The sequence below is a fragment of the Lytechinus variegatus genome, chromosome 10 (assembly GCF_018143015.1).
Source record: "Lytechinus variegatus isolate NC3 chromosome 10, Lvar_3.0, whole genome shotgun sequence".
In the NCBI taxonomy this organism is placed as follows: Eukaryota; Metazoa; Echinodermata; class Echinoidea; order Temnopleuroida; family Toxopneustidae; genus Lytechinus; species Lytechinus variegatus.
In genome coordinates, this window is record NC_054749.1 from 4,293,285 (window position 1) to 4,306,325 (window position 13,041).

The window sequence follows — 13,041 nt, forward strand, 5'->3', positions numbered from 1 at the left end:
CGGACTGATTAAGGAATGTTTGTAATGCTTAACATAATATAGCACAAAAATAACTTAGAATTGTGTGAGGTACTAGAGCCCGAAAAGCAACAATGAAATGAAATGAAATAAGGAGGAATGCCCTAGACAACAGCAAGAGCATGCCTCCACATTCCTATTAATGGCATGTGTACTCGCCAGGCTCCAGCACCTAATACATAACACTCATAAAGACAACAAATAGTAAAATTACAGGAAACTCGCCTCCTTTGATAAAGAAAAAGAAGAGAAATTATAAAGAACTGCAAAGTAATAATAATTTAAAAATATAGTAATGATATTGATATTCTTAGATTTTTATGTGCCCCCAACAGTTTTGCTAAAGAGGAATAAAAAAAAAATCTAATGTACCAAATGGATATAACAGATCATACAGCCTGTACTACTTGAGCATTATTCTGAAATATAAAAAAAAAAAAAAAGATTTAATTATACATTAAATCCTTACTGACAGATAATTGAATCAAATCAAAATAAGGAAAACACAATTGTTGGATGCACATCATAGAATTAAATATGCAAAGTACATGTAATTATTCAGGTAATATGGCAGCAAATCAAATCACAGGAAAAGTGTAATGGCAAAAATTAATTTAGTATAACTGTTCTAGAGTTAATAAAGGTCCAACTAAATAGAGGAGAAAAGAGGGGGAAGAGCTATATGCACTGATATTGCAGCAGACAAAAATAATTCTTAAAGAAATGTCGTTGTTGGAATCATAGCACAAATAATGAGGTGGTGAAAAGAAAGCAAATAAAAAAATGGAAAGAAAATGGAGGTATTTATGAGTTGGACAAGAGTGCTCCCTTTAAAGAAGAAAGAAATGAAGAGAGGGAAGTTGAAACAGCATCATCTCTTACACTTAGAGGAAGAGTGTCCCAAAGTCTTGGAAGGCGCCTAGAGGGTGAGTAGAAAAAAGACTGAGTTCTGGAAGGCAGATGACGGAAAGAAAGCGTTTCAGGATGGCGGGGGTTGATATAGATATTTGCACTGAGCTGTTCACAGTTACAAATTCCACGAAGACACTTGATTGCAAAGGAACATAAGAGATAATCTCGTCGGGAGGCAAGTGAAGACCAGTCGAGAAGCTTGAGCCTATCTTCGTAGGACATCTCACCACGTCGCTGTTTTAAGGCAAGTCTAGTGGCTGTCCTCTGTACACGCTCAAGCTTATCCACCTGTTTTGAGGTTGTGGGATGCCATGCAGGCACACCATACTCTAAGATTGGTAATACTATTGACTTGTATAAGCAGAATATAGAGGATGCAGAAGCACCACGTGCCACCAGTCTTATGAATCCCAACAGACGATTAGCACGTGATACAACAGAGTCAATGTGGGTTTTCCAGGAGAGATCGGAAGAGAGGATCAGTCCCAGGTATCTGATGGAAGAATCAGAACTTAGAGCAGTATTGCTTAAGTAATATGTAGGTGGGTTAACTTGTCTACTTCTTGTGATATGCATCACCTTTGTCTTCGAGGTGTTAAAAGTCATTCCATTTATTGCACACCAAGAATTCAAAGCAACAAGATCTGATTGAAGTTGATGTTCATCTGCAGATGAATAGATGTTCCTAAAAATAAGAACATCATCTGCAAACAGAACACAAGGAGATAGAGCATTATAGGAGATATCATTGACAAACAAGTTAAAAAGTGTGGGCCCAGGACACTCCCTTGGGGAACGCCGCTTGGGACATCAATCCAGTCCGATGAAGAGCCTAAAAACAAAAACTCGCTGAGATCTGTTGGAGAGAAAAGAGTGAATCCAGTTCCATAAACTACCTTGAATGTTAAATGATTTGGCAAGTTTATACAAAAGCTGTGTGTGTGGCATTCTGTCGAATGCCTTCGACATATCCAAGAAGACTGCATCAATCCTGGGTGCACGGGTTTTGTCCAAGGTACAACTCCACTGGTGATAAACATTTGTCAATTGTGTTACACAGCTCTTACCAGAGACAAAACCATGCTGCCCAGGGTTGAGAAGGCCATTTGCATAAATATGTTCCTGGATGTTCTTAACGATGAAACCCTCAAGGAGTTTACAAAGAACCGAGGTTAGAGCAACAGGACGATAGTTCGTGACAAGTGATTTGTCCCCACCCTTGAAAACGGGTGTAATATGTGCCCGTTTCCAGGAAAATGGAACTTTCCCACAACCTAAGGATGTATTGAAAAGAATAGAAATAGGAAGTGAAATTTCTTCTGCAAGTTCAAGAAGTATACTGGGAAGAATGCCGTCAGGTCCAGGAGACTTATTTCTCTGCAGACGAAGAAGCGACATCTCCATTGACCATGATTCTAGTAGACTGCTTCACCATCTGATCAAAGTTGAACTCCTCCATAAGCTCTGACAGTTGGTTCCGATTAGAAGAGAAGTTACCGGCGGACATGTTGACATTAAAATCACCCAACAGTAGGCAACCATCATAATTGTCAACACCTACAGCTTCAATCTCAGCTCTCAAGATATTCCAGTAGGAACTTGAACTGTTCGGAGGCCTGTACAACAATCCAACTAGCCAAGAGGATCCTGGGGTAAAGGATAACGATACCCATAAAAGTTCTGCTCTGTCACCTTGAATAACAGAAGTAATGACTTGCGGCTTGAGGGAAAGTTTTGCAGCAAGGAGAACACCGCCACCCCGACGTCTACCACCTCGATCACGACGCAGTATCAAATAATCATCTGGGAAACCAAGTGCACAGTCATCAGTGTCAGCCCCCAACCAAGTTTCGGTTATGCATAGGAAATCTGGTTTCGAGGTCTGAAGAAAAACTATCAGCTCAGCTAGTTTGCTACTTATACTCCTTGCATTAAATAATGTACAAGACAACAGTTTGTTTCTTCCTCTATTAATGTTTATGTTGTCATCACACACTCCAGTAAGCATCGGATCAGGTCCAGGATTGCATTCGATGTCACCAGCAGTGTATAACAAGCAGCGAAATGTTGAATAACTATTTGAATAATATGGCATAGGCTTACCAGCTGGTCGAAGTTTATTTTGAGTCAAACAAATTCCTTTCAAGTGCATCATGTTACAGGCACTAATAATGCAGTCTGTTGTCCCGACGAAAAGGAGGGCCAACAAAAACAGCTTAAACATGATCTCCATTGGCATTGATAGCTGAACACGAGCAAGATCAAGATTAAGAGGCCTATGTCACATACATATAGGCTACTGTAGAATACAGAATGCATCCACCATAAAAGTGTAGGCGTGGGACCGTAGGCAAACTGATGGTGAAAGTCAGCACAGATCATTCCTCATAAATAGTGGTTTTAATGAGTTTACTCCAACAAGGATGACACTAGAGCAGCTACAGTACTTACAGGAAGAAACAGGCATGCTTTCTTACAAAATCAAGCAGTATGTAGTTGTAGATAAAACAGAGAATTAGCAGAAATTTGGCTGAAGATATGTTGTTGAAGAGACAAACTTTGTTAACGCAACGTTCAGTCCCCTCATCATCCCCTCATCACCATCACCATCATCACCATCATTACCACCATCATCACCATCATTACCACCATTAACTCCCCAGGTTTGACAATGTTGGTGAATTTACCAGTAGTACATTTACCAGGGATCATTCAACGATGATGAAAAGACAATCACTGTATTCTGGTCCATAGCTTGATAGTTCTTCCAGCTGTCATCTACTCAGACAAGATAGTCATTATAAATCTATCGTGGAAGATAAAAAAGATCAAAAATAGCTTATTTCTGTGCATTATGATTATGAATGTCAACTAGATATATGTTGCAGCACTATAGATCACTGGCAATGATTTTTTAAAGGTGATGATGAGTGACTCTTGTTGATTAAACTCATGCAAATACTGCAGCAGACTGATGCAGCAAAGTAATAGGACATTTTTACGTTCAGAATCAGTGGGCTGTATTAAAGGAGAACACAAAAATGAATATACATAACTGATTGTCTACCTCCAAACCCACAATCAAGTCGGTCAGAAGTAATCAGATTTTCCATTGAGCATGAAAAAGGCAGATCTTAATTATAAAAATCACACATAACTTGTCAAAATTAATCTACAACACCATATTTATTTTTATTTATTTATTTGTGTGTTTGTTTATTTAATCAATTATTTATTCATCTATTTATTTATTCTTGAATATTTAAACTGGGTGGCCTGATCAGCATAAAAACATACAATATACAAAAAATATAGTAACATGACATTATGAGTTAGAGAAAAAAGGAAGAAATACAAAGTAAAAATACAAGAATATGCTACGAGATACAGATGGCAAGATACATGATATAAATATGCAAAATATTAACATTAAAAGCTGGTCTTCCTCAGGGCTCTGTGATTATATTTTAAAAAACATTAAAAAAGATGAAAGATCATTAAAACATAAGGCAATGTATTACACATAAATTAAATTTTAGAATTAAAAAAATGAGCAGAAGACATAACGCATCATTTGGTAATTTTATCACTAATATACATTGAGATAAAAAAAGAAATACAAACAAACAAAACATGACACATTTTAATCCTTTATTCATTGTAAAAAATGAAATCATAAATACACAAACTTGTCAAAATTGATGTACAATCACAGACAAAAACACTTTATTCAATGTACAAGAATTTCAGTGAGAGCTTCAAAGAATAAGAAGAAAATAGTGGTTTAGATCTCGAAACTCGTCTTATCTTAGTTTTCACCAGTAGTTTCCCTATCTTCAAAAGTGATTAAAAATTTATTGCTGAGGAATATATAAAATTTGCATATTATTTTTATGACGACTAGAAGCATAATTCACATTTTCTTGAAGACCTATTAAGAGAAACCCTATGTCACTGTATTCTTGTTTCAAGAGTCAGGGGTATGACATTGCCGGAGGTTTCCAAAACCCTGAAAGAAATTGTAAAATATACCCAGATAGTTTCCATTTTATCACACCTTTGACATTGTAACAACAGTTTAGTGATAGAATAATATTTGAAAATGAAATATAGGAGAGATGAGGGTTTAAGTCATTCTTGGTGCTTCCTGCGAGTGTTTTTCAAGTTGGAAGTGAATCTTTCCAGATCCCGTCAAGGGTTCTCGGGTTGCAGGAAGGTCAACAATGTAAGAGAGTTTGGTCAAGATTTCTCAAGGGCTATCTCTTCCCATTGACCTGGATTGTATCGATCATTAAAGAAAAGAAGGATTATATTCATCCTAATGAGGTCAAGAAAAATCAATTTTACACAAAAACTTACCCTGCCTATTCCAACCTAGGCCCGTTGCAGAAAAGATATTTTTAGGATAACTTTTTTAACATTTTCATTTCTGTTTTCTCTGATAAATACCACATTTTGTCAAAACTCAGAGTGTAATCATCAAATTAAACTGATTATCTGTCAAAGTGTTCCCAAAATCTCACAGTTAATAGATCGGCATCATAATCGGTCATTCACCGAGACATGGATTCAAATTGAATTATATTCTAATTGAATTAGTAGTTTTATCATTGACATGGATCCACTAGGAACACGATGAAATGCCATTTTACTCTGGATGAGAGATGTTCACTAGATTCAAACTAATACGCCGATTGGGAAAATTCAATTTATATGATTGCAAATCCAGAATGTTGAATGCACACTATAAGGGGATGTTGCAAGAAATTTGCAATCAGTTGGAAATCAATATTAAGTCAATAGTAAATTTGCACCTGATTGCACTGCTTCTTGAAAGAAGAAATGAAAATCAGTTTTGCTGTAGTAACAATTAATGATAATGATGATATGCAACATTTATACAGCGCTTAAGACAAATGTTTCTAAGCACTGCATACTATTACCCTGGCTTTAGCAAGGCTATCCTAATTGGACGCTCGACCTTGGAAGGAATTCCTTCCTACCAGGTGCCCATTTACTACACCTGGGTGGAGAGTGGCAAATGTAGATAAACGCCTTGCCAAAGGATGCAAGTGCTGCGGTGGGATTTGAACCCCTGACCTTGTGGTTCAAAATCCGGAGACTTATCCACTGAGCCATACCACCTCTATAATTGATAAATCAATTGTAAATTAGCAATAGAAATTGGAATTGATTGAAAATATTTTTTTGCACCACCCCAAGACAGTTGTGTCTCTTCATTTAAATGTTTTATTTTGACTCATCGATTTTGAATTGCGGTTTAAATTTACTCACAATATAAAACTTTTATATTCATCAAAATATTCATATGCTGACATAGTGGCTCAGTGGTAGGGGCAAGGTAGAGCCCCTACTGCCGGAATGGAAGGTTATGGGTTCTATCCAATTGTGATGTAACATCTTTATGCACTTCCAAAGGACTTGGATACTATTACCAAAGCTTAAGCCTGGCAGCAGTAATAATTTACAATGCACAAGTATGCATTTTAAAGGAATTGATTCCTATCAGGTACCCAGTTACCTCACCTGGGTTGATTGCAGCACAATGTTGATTGATTTCTTGCGGGAGGGAATTGTGCCATGGCTGGGATACGAACCAACGAATCTATGTTTTAAGGTGCGGAGACTTATCCACTGGGCCACAATGCTCCACAAATATTCATTTAAAGGAAACATTTTAAAGAAAAAAAGTTGCATACCTTAGCTAAAGAAAGAATCCCTGTCAAAACACCCCTTCTCATTCCCATTTTGATAGAGTTGATTTTCGAAATGAACTATATGATTTGTGCACTATGATTATTGTTATATATCTCCGAATACCTCCTCTTTTATATTTTGAGTTGGTTGATTTTCCAAACGAGCTTCAATATTAGTAAAGTATGTGATTGTGTGCTCGAAGATGGAATTTAATTAATATTATAAAAAAAAGAAACAGTGACATTGAGTTTGAACTTTGAAGCGATGTTTGTTTTTTCAAACACACACTGACTGATCCAAGCGGAAATCTTTTGATATCTCCCATATCATTATCAATTCAAGACGGCAAAGGAAAAGGATCTCGATTCCGTGCAATTTAATCATAAACCATCCTAAAAGGGATAACATCGCTAATGGAAATTTATGAGATTTAAGGCTCTAATTTGGGGCTGTAATTTCAGTTGTCCGTAATAATCCTTTGCATATTGTTCCAGTGTTGATTAGACTCAAGAGGGTGGTCTATTATCTAAAGATCCCTTATCTTTTATTTTGCTTTGGAATTGCATTCTCAAAGTTTACTACGCTGAATTGTCATTGCTTCAGCTGATTTGCAAACAGAACTGACTGCCCCCCCCCCCCCATGCAACACTCTGACAATGAAATCCTGTTGATATATGCCCCGATACAACAAGGACATTATTTTCTGCTTTTCGTAACAACACTTGTATCACAATATTTTGCCAAGGAGCAAAATGATTAGCTTCAAGCATTCCCTCTTTTCAATGAAGATCAAATGACTATCATAGTTTTCTCTTTACAGAAGTCACAATATATTTCAATTTTTTTCAAAAAGGTTTGTGTAAAGACTATCATTGGGAACATAGGTCTTGCTTGAGACTAATCTTGATCACGTTCTTTGTAGGCTGTAGTGTTCATCTCATTTAAATATTCCCTTTGATATCCATACTTATACTAAAAGTGTAAATTATGTCTATTCCCTTCTTTTTCTTTATCAACCCTTGAAATCTATTGCTGATGTGAAACTAGTAATATTTTGTCATATGCTATCACACTGATCGAAATTAATGTATAGAAGAAAGAGACAGTCTGAAAGCTCATGGGCAGGTCAATTATTTAGTTGATGGAATGTTCTGTTTGATCACATACTTTTTGCAATCATCGTAATTTTTGATATCAGAAAGACATTGGATTAAGATGTCTGATTGAAATACCCTTTCAAAATTTGAAACCAGGTAATTTGATACCCCTCCCCTCTCTCTCCCCTTTCCCTGCCCTCCCCTCCCATCCTCCATCAATCCCTCCTTCCTAACCCCTCCCCCCTGCCCTCCATTTATCCCTCTCCTTCACCATCTCTCTTCCCTCTCCCTCTGCCCAACCTTTCCACCATCCCCTACTAACACCCCCCCCCTCACGGTGCCTACAATCAGCTGACGAACCCATAGAAATAAGACAAGCGGCAAGTCGAAAAGCAGGACAGTTTATCGCTCAGCGTCACTTGGCACACCTCCCCTCACTCTCATTCATGAGCCTTGTTGTTGAACCTTTCATACCTCCCACTCTCTCCCTCCCTCTCTCTCTCTCTCTCTGACGCTCTCGCACCTCTCCTGGACATTATGTTATGGATATTTCAGGTGTTTTGCTTGTGATATGAACTTTATTATCTTGTGGATTGTGTATATACATTTCTCCTCTAATGGAAGATGTTCCCATTAAGGCTATCACCGAGGAACAGACTCAGGTAATTAAAGAAAATAATTTCTATTTAACTTAATTAATTTCTTGAAAAGGTCTTGGTTTTCAACACTTATGTTCCTTAAAGGTCTCTATGATACATAAAGTCATAGAGAGTATATACCAAATGCTTCAAGCGTTTAGATATTGTGTTGGTATCACCCCTGCTTGATGGTTTGCAATGTATATAATATCATCAATGTACTCTGTTTGGAAAACTTGTTTATCTCAACATTTAAAGATTTTGAGTCAGCTCAGAAAAAGCTGGATTTTAGAGTAATGACAAAAGTAGCAACTTTCATTTGCCCAGAACAATTTCTCTGTAGGAATTGGGCAGGGAATGTGGAGTTCTTTTGAATGTAAGGGGGGGGGGGGGCTGAGCCAAAAGTGGGGAGTAATACGTGGGGGGGGGGGCTGAGCATTCATGAAATCACAACTTGATGGCCATTTTTATGTTTCTGTATGGTTAGTGACAAAGGAGAGAGAAAGAGGGTGGGGTCAAATCATCCCTCCATTTCTACATCCCTGATTAGGAGACTGTCTTCAGGTTGCCATTTTTGGCATATTGTATACTCCGACCTTGGCACCTTCAATATCTTAGCTATGTCCGTTGGGTCCAATTTACCAGCCAAACGAGAAACACAATTATTTTCTCTTTGAGATCTTGCAAAACATCTAGTTCTATGACTACCTTCGCTCTCGTAAAAAATAATCATGATGTCATTGTCTATTACCCGTGGAAATCATAAAATAATCAATCGATCTTCATTGATTTCTTATAATGAAAATAAAAGGATGTATGTAGCATTAAAAATATCTTATTGTATAGGCCTACTAGTCAATTCAGTGAGAAACGCATGGCATCTATTTCTTGGGGGCGTTTTGAGTACAGTTTAATGAATCACATATACTGTAGGTGGTGAAGATAAACATACTGCATCAATGCATTCAAATATGACATCACTGCTAACAGGTCAAGTACACATATAATATTGTTTGTTTTGGTACTGTTTATTATTATAACAGTCTATTGTCATTTAGCAGTTACATGACTTCATTTTTTTTTTCTAGAATGCTATAGACACAGGCATAGTGAGTAATCTTTTACTGGATATTTGTGAAAAATGCAAAGTAAAAACTCACAATTCACAAATTTCAGTAAAAGATTCCTAACCGATTACTATTTCAAATTTACTGGATAAATCGTAACATTCATGGGTTTTTAGACACAGGCATTTTGTAACCCAAATCTTTCTAGTAATACCAATTACTATGAGCATCTGGGGGGACTAAAACTAGTTGATTTTCAGGGTTAAAATGTTTGGAATATCTCCCTTAAACCAAGATTACTTGTTTGTTGGTCAAAATTGTACTATTTTGTTTCTTTGTCAATGTAGAATTAGTGTAAAGGCCCCCTCACACCTAAACGAATTGCCTGAAATATGCCTTGCGATGGCTGGCGAAAGGCATTGTGTAAGAAATCGCTTTCAATGGTAACTGATAGTAAATCATATTTACCCTACCCTGCAATTATTCAAATTTGCGCAAAAACTTTGAACATGTTTAAAATTTCACGACGAATTGAGAAATCTGTTGTCTGTTTGAATTCGCATCTCTTCTTTAGTCTGCGGTAAAAGTTGGTCTATCGTTCGTGTTTTATTGTTGCGCATAGTCCCTCATCGCGCTCTTGCCAAAGTGAACCGATCTCGAAAGAACCTGTAATGAAGCAACACGATGACACAACAAACAAGATTGCCCGATCTATTCCCTCGTCTTCGTTTCTAATCGTACGCCATATAAAACCATTGCTCACTGTTCGTTCGTCTTATTCGGTTATATCAACCCTTTGCTCGCCTTCGGCTGCAATTTTGTCAAAGAGGTGAACCCAAAAATCGATATCCTATGCATGTCATATTTATCCTTTGCTTACCGTTCGTTGATAAAGTTTAACAGTAGATACTGATCGCTATGATTTGAATGAAATTTTATTTGAATTCGTTGAATTCGCTTGCATTTCATTCATTTTTCCCCTTCGTCCACCTACATTCGGTCAGGTGTGAGGGGGCTTTAAGGCGGTGGGTGCAATGTTGCAGTATACATGTTAGGTCTTTCATAAATATTGAGTGATAGTAGGTTCAAATTAAAGGCCTATACAGCTGACCACAGGCATAGTAACTTCATTCATTATCCTGACTTAAAGCACTAAATATTAGTTTAAAGTAATGAATAGTGCTAAGGATTATGAAATTATATGATTTTTTTTACCAATTAGTTGTCTAGAACCAAAGTTGTGTAATGCTCTCCTACCTATCATATGCTTCGGGGGGGGGGGTACCTCCTGCTCCCTTGCATGGCACTTAAAGGTCAAGTCCACCCTTGAAAAATGTTGATTTGTATAAATATAGAAAAATTAAACTAGCAGAACACTGAAAATTTCATTAAAATCGGATGTAGAATAAGAAAGTTATTGCATGTTAAAATTTCCCTTATTTTTCACAAAACAGTGATATGCACAACTCAGTGACATGCAGATGATGTCCATCACTCACTATTTATTTTATTTTCTATTGTTTGAAACTTTGAATTATAAATACAATATTTCATTTTTTTGCAGATTTGGCAATAAAGATCAACTTGAATGAACCATATACTATTAAACAATGCTAATTCCACATGTTCAGGGAGAAATTAATCATTGTTTCACTTGACAATGAGGGGAAAATTAGAATATTTCACATTTCATATAATAAAATACAAAAGAAATAGTGAGTGGATGATGTCATCAGTCTCCTCATTTGCATACCGACCAGGATGTGCATATAACTGTTTTGTGAAATTATTAAAGCGAAACTTTAAAATGTCAGAACTTTCTTATTTTACATCTGATTTTGATGAAATATTCAGTGTTATTATGCTCATTGGATTTTTCTAATTTTATTCAAATCAACTTTTTGTTGGGGTTGACTTGTCCTTTAATTCACAGGTAAATGTTGTATTTTCTTTGATTTTTTTTATGGCAAATCTATGTCTGTTAAGCCAGGCTTCGGGGTTATTATAGCATTTAGTGGCACACTGATTTGAAATTTGTCAGGGCTTCTAAAATGTAAATGAAATATGAATAATCTATGTAAATCCTTTTAAAACAATGACAAGATAATACACCTTGTCAACAGGTGCATTTTTGGGGGTGTCTATTAAACCACAATATTCTATGAACGCCAACCATAAGGGAAAAAATAAGCAATTGTAATGAAAAATATGAGACGAAAATGAGAAAAAAGAGAGAGAGAGAGAGAGAAAAGGCATTTTCTGTATGGGTATAATAGAATTTTGAATTGAATTGAATTTATTATCATTTACTTCAATCCGAGAATATACTAATTAGTTAGAATCTGTTATAGTAATAGATGTTAATTATGTTGTTGATTGTAAAGCAATTTGATAGTGCTTTTCATCGTGTCAGTGCAAGAACGCCCTTAACACCACACTTGCGTGTATCCCACGTGTGCATAAACACCTTTAGCAGCACCTTTAGTAAGCATGGTAACTGCATTGTGCAAGGGCATTTCTTTCTGCATTGTGCAAGGGCATTTCTTTCTGCAGTGATGTGGTGCGTGCCGTGAATTGTTTTGCAAAGGGTGTTCTTGCACCGAGACAACGATTGGTGCTGCATGAAAATGGCTGATAAATCATGAAATATATGTTATTTTGGAGATAGAGAATCCTTATATGTTCTGAGGTTGGCAGAGCTGGGCTGGGGTTATAAAAAGTAGGTAGCACAGGTTCAAAATGTCCGAAGTTTTTAGGGCAGAACAGATTTAGAGATAATATCGCTTCTAGGTCTATGATTGAGAATAATTTCAAGAAGTAAAATGTAATCCCATCTGGATTTATACACCCGATTAATAGCTGTGTTGATATGTGAGTATATATATATCACCCTCGCAGAAATGAGAGTGTTTATAATGTGAATATATTCATCTTGAATAATATATCAGTTTGTGATTGACATTTATATGATACTGAAAGCACCGGAGTGGTATATCAGATATATATCGCATTATTCAGTCATTTGAATATTGAAGAGTCAGACAAGTGCAATCATATACCACAAAAGAAATCCAATCTGTGCTAAATTATGGAAAGCCAAAAATGTCATAACTTTGTTTACTTTGTATATTTTCAGTATTAACTGCCTCTTTTGTTATTATAATGATAAAGAAAAGTAACTTTATCCAGATAGTTCTGAATTATTTGAATGTTTAATAAGCTGTTAAATTGAACTTGTACTATCTAGACTAGAAGGGGCCAGACTTGACTAGCATTCATGCTGTTTTCTGGTTCCTATTATCCTTGCTTTTTTATGTATTCATAAATTATTGTCTGTAAACTTGTAAATTGGTATTATCATTGCATTGGATAATAAATAAATTCATTCATTCATATCAAAATAAGTTCGAACAAAATCAAATATAATGACCATACATGTGTTTGTATAAAAAAATATGTGCTAAATGACTTTGGAAAAATGTGTAATTACCCAATTTTGTTTGCTATCTTGTAAGTGATCAAATCTTGTATGATTTGTCCCGTATCATTGACAAAGTGACATTCTTGTTTGTGTCGAAAAAGATTTACTCC